Source organism: Dipodomys ordii, unplaced genomic scaffold (assembly GCF_000151885.1).
Source record: "Dipodomys ordii isolate 6190 unplaced genomic scaffold, Dord_2.0 Scaffold129, whole genome shotgun sequence".
Classification (NCBI taxonomy): domain Eukaryota; kingdom Metazoa; phylum Chordata; class Mammalia; order Rodentia; family Heteromyidae; genus Dipodomys; species Dipodomys ordii.
In genome coordinates, this window is record NW_012267345.1 from 92,540 (window position 1) to 108,570 (window position 16,031).

Here is a 16,031-nt window from a genome sequence, read left to right on the forward strand (position 1 = left end):
TCCCTCACCTGTGGACCCGCGTCCCCGTCCCTCACCTGTGGACCCGCGTCCCCGTCCCTCACCTGTGGACCCGCGTCCCCATCCCTCACCTGTGGACCCGCGTCCCCATCCCTCACCTGTGGACCCGCGTCCCCATCCCTCACCTGTGGACCCGCGTTCCCATCCCTCACCTGTGGACCTGCATCCCCATCCCTCACCTGTGGACCTGCGTCTCTGTCTCTCACCTGTGGACCTGCGTCCCCATCTCTCACCTGTGGACCCACGTCCCCATCCCTCACCTGTGGACCTGCGTCTCTGTCTCTCACCTGTGGATATGCATCTCTCTCTCTCACCTGTGGACCTGCGTCTCTGTCCCTCACCTGTGGACCTGCGTCTCTGTCCCTCACCTGTGGACCTGCGTCCCCGTCTCTCACCTGTGGACCCACATCCCCATCCCTCACCTGTGGACCTGCGTCTCTGTCAGCACTCACCTGTGGACCTGTTTCTTCATCATCTCTCACCTGCAGGCCTGGGTCCCTGTCCCTCACCTGGGTCCCTATCCACCTCTCCGCTACATCCCAAGCTGCAGCCGCAACAGTCAGTGGCCTGTGTGTGGGGCTGCCTTCTTCCTGGCTCTCTGTGTCCTGCTTCTTCTTCCAGGAGACTGTGGGCTCCCAGAGGACAGAGGCTGGGCCACACAGTGCAGTGATCCCTGCAGGACCCGCTCCCCCTCCCACCACACACACACACACACACACACACACACACACACACACACACACACACGAAGCAGAGACCTTCACGCACAGCAGGGCCCAGGCCCCATTGGCATCTCATCCTTCATCCACCACCTCCTAAAATCATCACAGGCCCAGAGGGCGCTGTGAGTGGGCCCTCTAGCCACCAAGGTGCTGGGAGGTTTGGGCTCGGGGTGTGGCTGAGTTGTAGGACACTTCCCTGCCAATCTTCAATACTGAAAGAATAGAAAACATGCAAACATACATGGACAACCTGGAGACTGCACCAGGAAAGTGACAGAGCAAAGAGGAATTCTACCTCGATGTCATCCGTGAGTAAAGATGCAAAATGTTCTTGTCAAGTGCTCACTCTTACATTAAGCATTAAATATACACAGCACACATTAAGCCACAGACTTCAGATTAAACAATTGCATCTTTTAGACACCTCCAGGAGCGGGCTAATGTAAATCACTATATTAATAGGCTACCAGGAACAGGGTTGTAATTGTGATAAATGAAAAAACAAAGGGACTTGATGAAATTCAACATCCATCTAGTAGCACAGCAGGAGAAGGTGCTGGAACATCTGTCTGGGGACGTCTCTGGAATCACACCTGTCTCTTAGATACAAGCAGGGTGACTAATTCCAGGAAAAACCTGAAGATTTCTGTCAGCCTTTGTCATCACCCTTTCCTGGTAAAGATAGCTGTGGTTTGAAGTACAAATCAGGTCCCGTGTGTATCCCGTTGCGGATATGTAGATAGATTACCTTATTGGAAGTCAACTTTCAGACCAGGGTCATGGTTAAGGAGGATTCTGGGAGTGGAGTGTGTGTGAACTCTGCATGCAGTGGCATTGCACGTGCTTTGGCGTGTACGTTTGCATGTGTATGTGTGAGTACTGGTGACAGCCTTCACTCCCCCGTGTGAAGTGGAGGATGAGGTCTGTCTGACCATGTCTGTCTGTTTCTCCTGCTGTACCTGACAGCCCATGGCTGACTCTGGTCTTCCTGGGTAGGAGATGGGACTGCCACCAGCTGGACTCCTTCAGAAGCCATGACTACCCCAGGACAGTGCCAGCTCCGGACACAGCCCAGCCCAGCCAGTGCTCCCGCCCAGAGTCCCACAGGTAGACACCCATGGGCGGCGGGCTCTGTGCCCTGCCGTGTGCATGGCTTCACTGCCTTGTTGCTTTAAGTCCTGCTTGGACCCCATGGTGGCCCGGTCTGAAAAGACAGAAGAGAAATGACCCACCCATTTCCTGGACAGATGGCCCGTACAGAAGAGCGCCCACAGCCTCAGGGTCCTGTGGCCACCCAGGGTCCAGAAGGCCAAGGTGAGCAGTGGGCTCCAGGCAGGCCGATGTCCAAGGCCAAGCCAGACACCTGACAGACAGGACGACAGGAACACAGCGGGGCATTGGGGGGAGGGGGGAGGAGGCTAGGGAATAGAGCTCTGGTTCTTCCGCTCTCCCCACCTCTCGCTCACACACCCGCACACAGTTACACCCTGCAAGCTCCCCAATTTGCCTTACCCTGCCTGGCCCGCTTTGCCCAGATCTTTGGGTAGCAGTGTCCCCTCTGTGAGCTGAGCTTCTGTGTGAATGGCTCTCAGACTCCATTCCCAGCCTCCTTCTCGAGAAGTCTCCATGCGGCCTCCATGGCCCGGCACACTGGCTGATGCTTCTCCCTCACAACCTGAGCTTTGGGCCCAGTGAGCTGCCTCTCCACAATTCCTCCCGGCTGCAGGCTCCTCACGCCACACGCCGGTGCTCTCTTCCCTCCCTGTGTCCGCAGCACCCAGGGCCGTGTCTGGCACCAAGCAGACAGCTTGCATCTGTTGAATGAATGAATGAGTGGGCAAGTGAACAAATGAATGAGTGAAGAATTAATATGGATGAATGTAAAGACTGAGTTCTTTTCATCTGTCAATTCTCTTCCACATTGTACTCATAAATAAGAATGGCAGCATGGCCGGGCACCGGTGGCTCATGCCTGTCATCCTAGCTATTCAGGAGGCCGAGATCTGAGGATCATGGTTCAAAGCCAACCTGGGCAGGAGAAGCCCATGAGACTCTTATCTCCAATAAACCACTCAGAAAACTGGAAGTGGCACTGGCTCAAGTGGTTGAGCACTAGCCTTGAGCTGAAGTGCTGAGGGACAGCGCCCAGGCCCAGAGTTCAAGCACCAAGACTAACCAAAAAAAAAAAAAAGGAAGGAAGGAAGGAAGAGAGAGAGAGAGAAAGAGAGAGAGAGGGAGGGAGGGAGGGAGGGAGGCAGGAAGGCAGGCAGGCAGCATGGCTTAGAGTCCTTCCCTGAGGTCCAGCCAATCAGGATTCCTCTCTGTACCTCTTGTTCACACAGAAGTCTTCCTGCCACCCATTTGTTCGATCATGGAGCGCGGAGGTGTGTGCTATCAGCATGGACTGCCAGCGTACTCTTCCATTCAGATAGGAAATTTGTGTCTCAATGTGACGATTAAGTCAGAATAAAAATAGAGGGAAAGGTGATCACTCTATAAAAAGAGATGAGAAAATGCTCTTCTCCTCTTGCCTGACCTTCAACCTGTAGAGAGGTGTAAAATTTGAAAGCAATAAATCAAGACAGCAAAGAAAGGCTGTGCCCTTGCATGATTGTGATAGCAATGAACAGACCTCTCCGCTGCACTGGGCTCCCACAGCGGGCCCCGCACAGCTCTTAGCTATCTGGCATATTAATTCATTTCACCTCTATACTCATCCAGAGGGGCAGAGTCTGTTGATAACTGCACAGATGTGGAAGTTCAATTCCAAGTGGCTGGGCCTCGTGTCCTCTTCTATTGCAACAGAGGAAGATACACCAAAGGCTTCCGGAACACAGGGGACAAAGAGAAGTGATACGGAGTATTCTGAGAGCGGAAAAGCGACTTGGAGCGGCTCAGAAGGCTGGGGACTTCTTTTATTGCCAAACACCAGGATAAAGAGAAAGCAATGTGGGTCGGACACAGGGACACAAGGGACATTGGTCTTAACATCTGCATTTTATGAATGATGAGCGCAGAGCTCCAGGTGCAGTGGAGGACAGATTTAAGAGCAGCCCTGTTTCTCCACGGAATCCTAAAACAGTCTGCCCATGGCCAGCCACCCGGGCAGGAGCCCTGGAAGCTGTGGGGGAGGGCCATACAAGGTCACAATGGAGACAACTGTTCATAGCTCTCTGAGTTGAAAATAAATTAAACTTTTTCAGGCCTACCCACATCTAAAGAAGAGTTTTGGAAAAGTCAGGTGCGAGGGTTGAAATCTGACTTGAAAGAAATAAGAATGGTCTGTATCATAGTTTAATGAGAAATCAATTATTCTAACCAGGAACTCGGAGTCCCGACACCTCTCAGCATCACCGATCGCTGTGTGTGTGATGTTTGTACAGACGTAGAATCTAAAGGCTGGCAGGAATCTGAACATTGAACTGTTCGTCTGGGAAGATCAAACTGATTTCTTCTGACTTTTCACTAATGTACCGCTGAAATATGATTTATCAGGCTGTCATTTTGTTATTTCTGGAAGGCATTTCAAAACACCCCGTGAGGAGCTGCATTAATTCAGTCCTGATGAGATCCTATCAGAATGTGGATCTGGTATTTCGGGTCACCCTGCCCGGTACCACCTGGCGTGTGGTGATTTTCAGTTCACATCACAGACCTGTACCCCCGTCTCCCCTCCAGCTTGGGACCATTTTTATCGAAGTGGGATATGACTGTGACTTTGATTCTGAGACAAGAAGTAAAAATGAATTCTCTTCCCCACCCCTGTTCCCCGGTTCTTCATTTTCTTTTTCTTTTCTGGGAAATCTGCTTAAATCTTCTTCTTTTTTTTTTTTTGAAACTCTTTTCCCAAGAGGTCTCATTTACTCCTAAGGAGATTTATCTTGGTTTCCGAGCTGAAGGAAACGTCAACACAAGCAAGATTTTAATGACCACCTGGCTGCATTTAACATACATCCGACACAGCCTCTTGTTTGGGACACTCTCGGTAATTGAGAATATATGGTCTTTAAATCATGTATGTGTTCCTGACCCCGGTGCTGAGAAAGTAAGAGGCATCTTCTTCCCGACACTTTTCTGCTACGTGGAACCTGGGAGCATTTGGCCCTTGGGACTTTCACAGAGCTACAAGCAGAGCCCGTGTGGGAGGATGCTTGGGTCTCAAGCTGCAGCCAGCTGGGCTGGGCTCCTGAGGGGCGGGAGCTGGGCACACCAGGACACCGAGGGAGGCCTGGAACACAGCTTCACAGGGCTACACCACCCACCTCATCCCGAGGCCCTCCTGGCAGGACCAGAGGTCAGGTGGCAGGAGCAGACAACACGCCCAGATGGTACCTGCAAGACAGCGTACAGCAGGGAGGCCCCGCGGTGGGGTGCAGTCCCAGCTCCTGGACGCTCACGTATTTAGCCTCAGTGAGTCTGGACGGAGGCCAGAGGGGGGGGGTAGGTGGAGGAGGGGTAAGGGAGGAGGGAGGGGGATCATGGTTAAAGAGCCCAAACTATAGATTATAAAATGCTTTGGGGGGTAAATATGTCAAGCGTATGCTGCAGCAAAGACGGGAACTCAAAATAGAAGTCCTGTTTTTCCTTCTACAATCTATTTAGGACCATGACAATCAATCTGCTCCCTTCACAAATTAGCATGTGTTCCTACTGTCACTGCCCCACCCCATGAAAGACTCATCTGCTGAGCAACTTTGCAAGGATCAAGACGCTTTTCTAGGTATGGCGCCTGGAAGCTCACAGGCCCCAGTAACAGACCAGGCAGGGAGCTCCTTCGGCTTCTCTGCCCATCTGCCTTCTGCTCAGCTCACACCTTTCCCCACATGAGACAACACTTGGGACCAGTCACCGAGTCATGTCTAACCAGCATCTCGGGCCTCCAGGATGCCCTGGGAGCTGCTGTGACTCGGGAGCAGGAGCCTTGTCCGGCCTGAGTGAGGTCAGCACCTGCATGCTGGGACGTCTTCAGGGAGATGCTCTGGGAGCTGGCACAGCGCTTAGTGCTTCCGGTGTGAGCCACCTCCTCGGGATGCCATGGAGCCTTGGGGGTGCACCTGCCCTCAAAGCGCTGCCCGGAAGCATCCAGGCCCGCCCTGCTCTGCCCTGCCCTCCCCGAGGCTCCCACTCCTGCCCGATCAAACTGCTCTGTGAGTCTGCTTTCGAACCAGATGGATAGAAACAAATTCATCCAGACACCAGCAGCTCCCACCTGTAATCCTAGCTACTCAGGATGCTGGGAGCATTATGCTTCAAAAGTCTGTGAGACTCTTATTTCCAGTTAGCCAGCAAAAAGATGGAAGTAGAGATGGAGCTCAAGTGGTAAAGCTCTAGCCTTGAGCACAAATGCTAAAGGAGAGTGTCTAGGCCCTGAATTCAAGTTTCAGTATGGACACATATGCAAAAAAAATGAAATTCGTCTTATACTATGTATTCAGTATACAATCCTGCCGGGAGCCAGTTGGGGGCAGTGGGAATAAAGACACAATTGGCACAGATCCCGTCCTTCAGGGAATTCGCGTGCCTGCCTGTGCCACCACTAGTCTAGGTTTCTTCTCTGTGGTGCTGCTGCAGTGTACCCCGCAGATTCTTAACAAAGGGAGTCTTCCCCAGCCCATTGTATAGATCAGAAGACAAATTACACACGCACCGTGAACACCTAGCAGGCAGCAGGCAGCAAGTTGTAAGTGTTGAAAAACACACAGTGGGCTCTGCACAAGGTGCAAAGGAGAGCGGGGAGCAGGCTGGGGCAGTGGGCAGAGCATGGTGTGGAGGGCTCTGTGGGGAGCGTGACTGGGCCGCTCTCCTCACGGCCAAGAGCGTCTCGCTCTCTGAGAGTCGGCTGGCCCTCAGGCATGGGGTGTGCCACAGGACCGCGTCCTGCAGAGCTCCTGAACCAAGCAGGTGTGGCCACGGGGGACTTGGCTGATGGCTGACATCCCTGATAATGTTTACAGAGCCAATGCTGCATGCTGGTCCTGACTCAGACCATGCAGAATGGGAGCCTGCCATCCACCGCCCGAACTCCCTCCGGCCAATGGAATGTGCCAGCTAATCAGTGAGCCACAAGGAGACAGGTCGAGCCTTGACCTTGGAAGCCAGCCCAGGTGCTGGCAGTGCCTCGTGACCAGGGACAGAGATGGGGTAAATTTCAATTCTAAGTTCAGAAGTGGATGGCAGAAAATCAGTGGCTGAGCATCTCAGGCAGGCAGAGTGAGCTCGAAACTAGAATGAGGATACTGGAAGAGGAGCCAGGAGAATACAGTCAAAAGTTCAATGTATATCCTACAAAATTAAGAACAGCGAGGGGAAGGGTGGGCAGGTTGAGAGAGATGGGTGAGGATGTTGATAGGGGTGACATTAATCAAGGTGCATCCCACTCCTGAAATGCTTTGTTGAATGTGAGTGCAGCCCCTCTGTACAACTACTTAAAGATAATAAAAATAGCTGGGCGCTGCTGGCTCATGCTTGTCATCCTAGCTACTCAGGAGGCTGAGATCTGAGGATCATGGTTCAAGGCCGACCTGGGCAGGAAAGGCCATGAAACTCTTGTCTCCAATAAACCACCAGAAAACTGGAAGTTGTGCTGTAGCTCAAGTGGTAGAGCACTCGCCTTGAGCTGAAGAGCTGAGGGACAGCGCCCAGGCCCAGAGTTCAAACCCCATGACATAATAATAACAATAATAATAATAAATAATGTAAACCAGAATAAAATGAAAAATAGAATAAAGGCTACTGCGTGGCTGTGTGCAGGGGGCTCTCCTGAGGGTGGGGCCTACGCAGCACTGTACTCATGCTAGGCCCTGGAAGGTTCTCCATTCGCGTGACACCCGATGGTGACACAGCCTGTCATTTCTGATACCTGCATCCACACTGGGAGCACCGGTGTTTGTTTTGCCCAAGTCCAAGCCCAACACCCGTGTGCGTGGGCTCACCTACAGATTTCTCTGCCCACCACAATAGACCTCGGGCCTAATGCCTTCTTTAGAGGAGACTCCACTGTGTTAGTGTTTGAGGACAGAGCTGGGAGGCTTGGAAAGGTCTCAAAGACAGGATGTCCTGCAGCTCCTGCGGCCTGTGCCTTCCCTTGCCTGCTGCCTGGAGCCCAACAGTCATTACCACCGTCCCGCAGGCTCACGTCCCACGCCCCGCCTCCATGAGGCAGTACCAGGGCCGGCGCCACGGGGGCAGGAGGAGAGCCGGGACGTGTGAGGGTGCGGCTCCTCCCTGCCTTCAGCATCTGGGGCCTCGCCAGCACATTATACGTGCCTCTTGACTCCTGGAACTTGGTTCTTTATCAGTCCTAGTGATAAAGAGCATTGCTAAAGGGTAAGAACGTTCTGGTTTAATTTTTAATGAGGGCAAACATAAAAAATTCAAGCTAATAGAACCCAAAGTGAGCACTCAGGGCACCGACAGACCCTGACACCTGCCTCTCAAACAAACGCCATCACTTCCTGAATCTGCTGTCCACACAGCCTGGCCCTAATTGGGGCTGGGGCTGCTCTGGCCAGGGAGCCTGGGCTGTTGGGGGTGACACACAGGTACGCCTGCTTGGGGGCTGGCAGGTTCAGGCATTTGTTTATCAGAAGGTCACTCCTAATCGTTTTAATTTAAATTTTTTATGCTTTTCTTCATGAAAAATGTAAGAAGTTTGGAGTAGAGGTCACATTAAAGAAATTCAGAAGATTAAAGAAGAGCCTGTGTGTCTTCAGCACTGGGCTCGGCCCAGTGGTATCTGGACAGAAACCTGCTTGCATTTCATCCTACGAGGGATCCTCATGCCCCCAGCGCCTGCCCATGGCTGCTGCACCAGTTGTCTGGGTACTCTGCCCTGGCCATCTTGTAGGCCATGAGATAGGCCTGCCCTGCTCTGCCCATCTTGTAGGACAACAGACAGGCCTGCTCTGCCCTGCCTATCTTGTAGGCCATTGGACAGGCCTGCTCTGCTCTGCTCTGCCCTGCCCATCTTGTAGGCCATTGGACAGGCCTGCTCTGCCCTGGCCATCTTGCAGGCCATTGGACAGGCCTGCCCTGTCCTGGCCATCTTGCTGACTTTACTCTCTGGAGTGCCTCTGCCCTCCCCAGCTCACAAGCCCTGGGAGGGTGATCCAGTCTCCTTCCCCAGCTTGCAGACTTTCCCATCCCCTCACCTGGAGTCAGGCGGTGGGTGTGGCCCTCCTGGCTGGCCCGGATGTGTGTTCCACATGAGGAAGCAAACCTGACAGGTGGGCAGGAAGGTCTCGGTCGTGTCCCCATGGAGAGTGAGCGCACCGCATGGCAGACCAGAATGAGACTCCCTGGGAAGGGACCGCGGCAGGCTTTCAGGACACAGGGTTTGGGGGAGAAACTGACAATCTCACAGCTTCTGCTAGGTGAGGCAGCAACGTTTGTCTTTGCGGTCATTCATTCGTGGATGATGCAACCGTCAGTGGAGAAAATTACTCCAACAGCACACAGGCCTTCCAGCTCGCCCAAGCTCTGGAGCAAGCTGAGGGCTCTGGGCTTTCCTCATCCTCTTCCCAGAGTCAGAAGCGAGCATGATTTATTCATTTCAAGAGTTGGGAGAAAGTGCATGGCTGAGATGAAAGAGAGACAAGACTCAGATACACTTCAAAGAGGAAAACTCCCAGGACCACTGACGGAAAACAGCAAGACAACAGCAACACGACCCCCGTGTGTCCACTGAGCAGCCAGCAGGGATGGAGAGACGCAGCCAACGGACGCAGGAGACAGTGAACCAGCCTGTGGGCATGGAGGCCACTGCAAACACAGGAGAGCTTGCACATCTAACAAAGGAGTAGGAAGGAAAAAAACAGTGGATACTGGGGGCTTCCAGAATGATGAGCTGGTACCCCATCCTCCCCACAAATCAACTTCATACATCCTAAGGGACTCTATGGATGCTTTGGTATCCATGATGAGGACAGACAGTGTGAGTCTGGAATTTCTGGGAGTTTGCAATCAGTCCTTGGTGCTCTCCTTCCGTGAGGATTTCTTCCCAATGGATCTCAGGATTTATGGGCTCCCTCTTCTCCCCACAGGCATCGCCAGAGCAGACCTTTGAGCTCAGAAGGGTCCTCAGTCTCACGCAGCTTTACTGACGCCATCCTTCCGGTCATTTCCAGTAACTTTCAGGAAGGTGAAGTCACATTTCCATTCTGCAGATTCTCATAAGTTAGCCCATCAGTTCTGATCGGCTCCATCACTGAATATCTCCCTTAGGACACAACACTGACACCAAGTAGCAAATTCCAAAGGAGGTGTCTATCATGAACTGAGAGCAGCGGCTGACTCTTATCCCTAGGCAAATCCCCATGTCCAAATTCCAGCCTTGGGTATCTCAGAATTAATTTAGAAATTAGGTCATTGCAGACAGATCTAGGTAGTGAAGCTGAGATCATCTTGGGGTAAGATGGGCCCTTAATCTACTATATCTCATCTCTTGTACAAATGGGATTCGGATACTGGGGACACCAGGAAGATGCCGAGTGAAGGCGGAGATATATCTGAAGCAAAGAAACATCAAAGCTCACTTGCGTGCCCTGACAAGCTAACAGGGAACCTGGGATAGCTCCTTGCCTGTTCCTTCAGAGGCCCTGGCTCTGCTGGAGCCTTGCCCTTGAACTTCTGAGACTCAGAACCTTAAGATAGTCACTGTCATCGTCCAGATCAAAGGACATCACAGCAGGCCCAGGGGAAGTGGGTCAGAAGGAAGGTCAGCGTGCTGCTAACATCATCTCTCCTGGGGTGAGGGCTTGCCACTCTGACATTGCTGAGCATAAGTGGGGTAAGGGAATCATTGAACCATGGAGAAAACAAATGGAAGGGACAAAGGATTTGTCTTGGCTCACATTTTCTGTGTCTTTGGGCCATGCTCACTTGGTTGCATGTTTCTGGGTCTGTGAAGAGGTATCAAGACTGAAGAAATATCTTCATTTCATGGCAGTCAAGAAGCAGAGAGATGGGGAGCCAATGAGATCCAGAGGCCAGCCCAGGCAGAAAAGTCTCCATCTCCAAAATAGCCAGTAAAAAAAATGGAGTTGGGGGTGTGGCTCAAGTGGTAGCGCATCAGCAAGCAAGCAAACTGAACGAGCAAGAGGTCTCAAGTTTAAACCTTGGCAACAGCAGGGGCAGAAAAAAAAGAGGAGGAGAAGGGGGAGGAACAGGAGGAGTGGAGAAGAGGAAGGAGGTAGACAACAGAAACAGGAAGAGAGAGAGAGAGAGAGAGAGACAAGCCAAGGCTGCTCGGGAAAACATCACCATGGCCCTCAGCCTGCAAGTCCACCATTGCTAAGCAGCATGAAAGCCTGAAGCAGCAACGGAGCGGAAGCAACCAGGAAGGAATGAGGACCCATGAGGAGGCAAGACCAGCACTGTGAATTGCACTTGCGCCCTGGACTCATCCACACTGAAGCAAGCATGTCCAACAACAGCGTCAGAGAGCCAGCTTCTCTGCTTGGGCACCTTCCCTGACCTAATCTGCTCGGGCCTTTTTTGTCCATAGAATGGCTTGAAGTTGGGGCTGGCTGGCTCTCTCCTAGCCTGTTTAACCAGAGCAAGATACTCTATTATGCTGCCAAATAATTGCATAATCAATTAACTTAAAGATACAGCCCGATAATTGTCTCCAAAGTATCAGAAGAAAAAAAAATCCACCTTAGGGTTGCTGGATAACAAATATCCTGATCCTGACAATGCTCCTAGGCTCTGATAAACCTATTTCCTCTTCCTGCTGGACTTTGGACTTGGGAATACAGGGATCCCAAGTCACCTGTGGGTATTCAGAAAAGTCTGGAATGCTGCCTTGTCCATGCAGATTCCTAATCTGTGCCTAAGGAGTGGAGTCGTGATTCAGGAAGAAATGAATGTGTACTATTGGTGCAGATCACATATGTCCATTGGCCTACTAAGGGAAGGAGATGGCGTCCTGCTCCCTCCCTCCCCCTGTCTGACTGCCACAAGAAACCTCAGCACATTCTTCTCCTTAGATTCACATTTTTTGAACAGTTGTTAAAGCTTCAGTGGCAATTTCCAAGTAGGCTGCTGGGGGAAAGGCAACCTAATCTTTTCAGAGTGGAGAAGACACAGTTGACTGATCCTGTAGTTTACACTGAGCCTGAGTTCTGCCGGATAATTTCCTGTTTGGGACCCACGTTGCTGGGTGATGGAGGAGCCTGGTGCCGGTGGGGATGCATGGCTGAGTGATTTGAAGTCTGGTATAAGACCTAGTCCTTTGTCATGAAAGTTTCCAGGAGGCTCAGCCCATTATTTGTAATCCCAAGCATTTGAGCAGCATGTCTTTCTGCTTGCTGCTGTGGCTGTCTTCCAGCCAGCTGTAGGCCACACCGCATGCCTTGGTTTTCTCTAGGAGCAAGGACGAGGGCGTGGGGTGATTGAGGACTAAATACAGACAAAGTGAATACAGACAAAGACTCAGGCCAGAAGATACAAGTCCCAAATGCACAGAGCACAGAGAGAAATGGGCACCCTCATGGCAGAGCTGAGTTGGAGGCTCAGGCCCACGTCCTAGAAGGCCCCCAGGGGCAGTAAGGGGATAGGGATGATGGTAGTGGTGGAACAGGCTCTGGGTATCCGACGCTGGGAGGCGGCAGCATTAGTGAGTGGAGCGGGATGCGCCCCTCCTATTCAGGACATCACAGCACAGCCTGCCCATTCGAAGCCAGCCATGGGTCCTGCTGTGAACTCTCATAGCATAGGAGGAGGCAGAGGAGCCAGAGCAGAGGTAGAAGGCCCCCTGCCCACCCTCGTGCTCCATGGTTGGAGCGGACAGTGCTGCTTGACGGAGTTTATCATTTTGTATCATTGGATCTAAAATTTTGTTTTGTGCATGCAAATCTGAACCCCACTCTCACTCTGTAAAATCCTCCCCTGAAACCTTGAATGACAACAACGTGAATAAAAGGTGGTGCCAGCTTGCTCTCTGTCTCTGCAGGGCTGCCCCAGCCTCGGGTCCTTGTGGCCTTGGAATCTGGTCTCAGTCTTATTTTGACCAGAGGTCCTGGGCTGGGTGGTGGGGGGCCAGGGTCTCCATGGGTGTAGGAGATCTCAGCTGTTCTTGGACTGGATCTTCACATGGCCCAGGTCTCCTCCAGGTCATCTGGAAGGGCAGTGTGCTGTTCAATGGGGGATGGGTGATAATGATATACTGATCTAAACCATTGATATTTGAAGCTCCGTGTGCAGCTCTAGGATGAGTGGCTGTTTTTTTGAAGACTAAGAAACATGTCTCTTCTCCCCACTAGGAACCGCCTAGATGGCTTTACTGAACTGCAGGTGCTTCCCACACACACCCTCTCCTTTTCTGAGCTGAGTGAAAACCCCACACAGGGAGGGAACTCATGAAGAAAGAGGCTGGTCTAAAGATGAGTTCTATTTCTTTTGTAGTTTTCTAGGGGTAAAACAAATTACATTGCCATAGAAACCTCATTTTCTGCATTTTTTTCCAAGAAGTTTCTCAGCAGACTCAGGAACAGTACTGAGATAGGATCAGGCACACTAGTACAATTTAAACTTAGTTAAATAGAACCTGATTTATAATCCTGAACCCAAAGACCACAACGCATATTAATAAACCCTCACATAAGGCTGGGGAGCAAGAACCAAAGTTAACATTCCCAACCTTATCCCAGGTTGAATCTTCCTCCATCTATCACTGGACATTAAAATTCCCTACAGCACTTGGAAGTGAGAATTTGCTTTGCAGAATGTGGGTTCTGGAGAATGAACTGGTTCATTTCTCAATGGGGGAATGAAAATACAAGAAGCCATCTCAGAGCTGAAAAGCCATGGAGAAGGGCTGCTGGTTCCCTTGTTGGTGTTGGCTCATGACCCAACAGGGTCATCCTTTCTCTTTCCACTGCTGTCATGGCAAACCTGGGCAGGATAAATGGTCACCCGTCAAAGTATGTGTGCAACATGCTAAGGTGCTCCACTTCAAACACCCTCCCCCCTGCTACATGGTTACAATGTGAAAGTTAATTTTCATGATTGTGCAGCACAATCATCCTCCAGTATCTAATCAGGATGCAATAAGATGTGACAGAAAGAGCAAGGCTCAAAAATCAAAACAACATTGAGGTTCCACCTCACCACAGTTAGAATGGCCATTATCAAGAAAACTAACAGTATCAGATGTCGGCAGGAATGTGGCTAAAGGGGAATGCTACTACATGGTTAGTGGAAACATAAGCTTGTTCAACCATTCTGGAAAGCAGTATAGGAAACACTAAATACAGAGCTTCTCTATGACCCAGCAATTTCACCTCTGGGCATTTATTGAATTGACCATAAACAAGGCCACACTAAAGCTACCAGCACAACCATGTTCACCACAGCATTGTTTGCCATAGCCAAGATAGGGAATCAACCCAGATGCCCCACTATGGACAAATGGATCAAGAAAATATGGTATATATACACAATGGAATGCTACTCTTTCATAAAAAGAATGATACTATAATATTCATAAGAAAATGGAAAGACTTGGAAAAATTATATTAAGCAAAGTATCCAAGAAACAAAGAAGCATAGGTTGCATGGTTTACCTCATTTGTGATCATTAGAATGTGCTTATAACTCTACAAGTAAACAGTGGATGGTAAAAGAGAAAAAATATACTGGGTTATAATAAATTATACAGCTCTCTAGATATTCACACAGTGAGACTAGAGGAGGATACTCTTAGAAGATTACAAAAGCACAATAGCTATGTATATATTATCATATAAAATAATATTTATTGAAATGAACTCCAAGAAATAAAAACAAGGGTCAGGCTCCAGTGGCTCATGCTTATAATCCTAGCTACTCAGGAGGCTGAGATCTGAGGACTGCGGTACAAAGCCGGCCTGGGTAAGAAAGTCTGTGAGACTCTCCAATTAACCACCAGGAAACCAGAAGTGGTGCTGTGGTTCAAGCTGTAGAGTACTCACTCTGAGCTGAAGAGTTCAGGGACAACACCCAGATCCAGAGTTCAAGCCCCACAACTGACAAGAAAAGAAAAGAAAAGAAATAGAAACAAGAGGGCTTTTTGTTGCTGCTGCTGTTTTTCTTGTCTTTTCCTTTCGTCTTGTTTGTTAGTTTATTTGCCTTTGGGAAGGTAAGGAGGGCACAGAAGGGGTGGGACAGAGGATGAACAAATGCAACAGTGAAACTCACTAGACACTATGGGGAAAGGGAACCATACAACTTGTGGGTGCGGACAGGAGGGAAAAACTGGGAGAGAGCAAGAGAAGGGATGACATGGTTCAAAAATAAATGTACTCATTACTTTACTTATGTAACTGTAACCCCTCTGTACATCACCTTTACAATAGCAATAATATATTTTTTTAAAAAAGAACAAGGCTCAATACCCACAAGCATGTAATGAGCCACCATGCTTAGCTACCTATTGATTGTCATGCAGCAAAAGCAGATTTTCCAGTCTCACTTGCTGGCCTCAGAAGGAGCTGAGAAAATGCCTCATAGCAGAAACCAGAATCTGTGGACAAAGGAGGAAGAAAAGGAAGAGGGAGGAGGAGGAGGAGGAGGTACATACTTTTATTTCCTGTTTAAATATTCCCTTCTTTGTCTTCTGTATCCGAGATGAATGCGTTAACCCAAACCACCTCCTAGCTGACAGAGCAAGCAGTATCACTAGTTCCTCACCATTCCCTCAAGAATTCAAGATGAGAGAAGCCTTGGCCAGGTCGCTAGACTGAGACCAGCCTCAACCTCACCCACTGTCATGTGGACACCAGAGCAATAACTGCGCACTGGGCTTGGCATTCCCTGAAGTCCACCTTCCCAGCTCTCCTCACCTCCACTGAGCATCATTTAAAAGCAGGTGGTGATTTACTTGGGGTAAATCTCCTGGCATATAAGCGATGTACTGTACTAAAGTACAATGTAAATAATAGAATATGAGGTTTGGTGTGCGCCATCTTCATAACATTTCCGTAAACCTCAAAGCTGATTTGTAAACATGATAGAACTTTTGGGCGATGTCAATTTCACTTCCTAATGGAAATGTAGTGCCTCTTACACCACTACCAGCTAATCTTACTTCTTACTCCAATCCTAAGATTGGCCATTTCCCCAAGGAGTCCTGGAGAAACAGAATGGGGATGTGTGACAAGTTATATTTGCATCCAACTTGTACTTTATTCTCAACAAAGCCTCATAATTCATTTCCAGCCTGTGGACCAGGCAGGATTTGGGCTGCTTCTCACAGAGGTGTGAGAGGTGGTCATTCTCTCCCACCTCTGGTCCAGGGTGGTAGGATGGTCT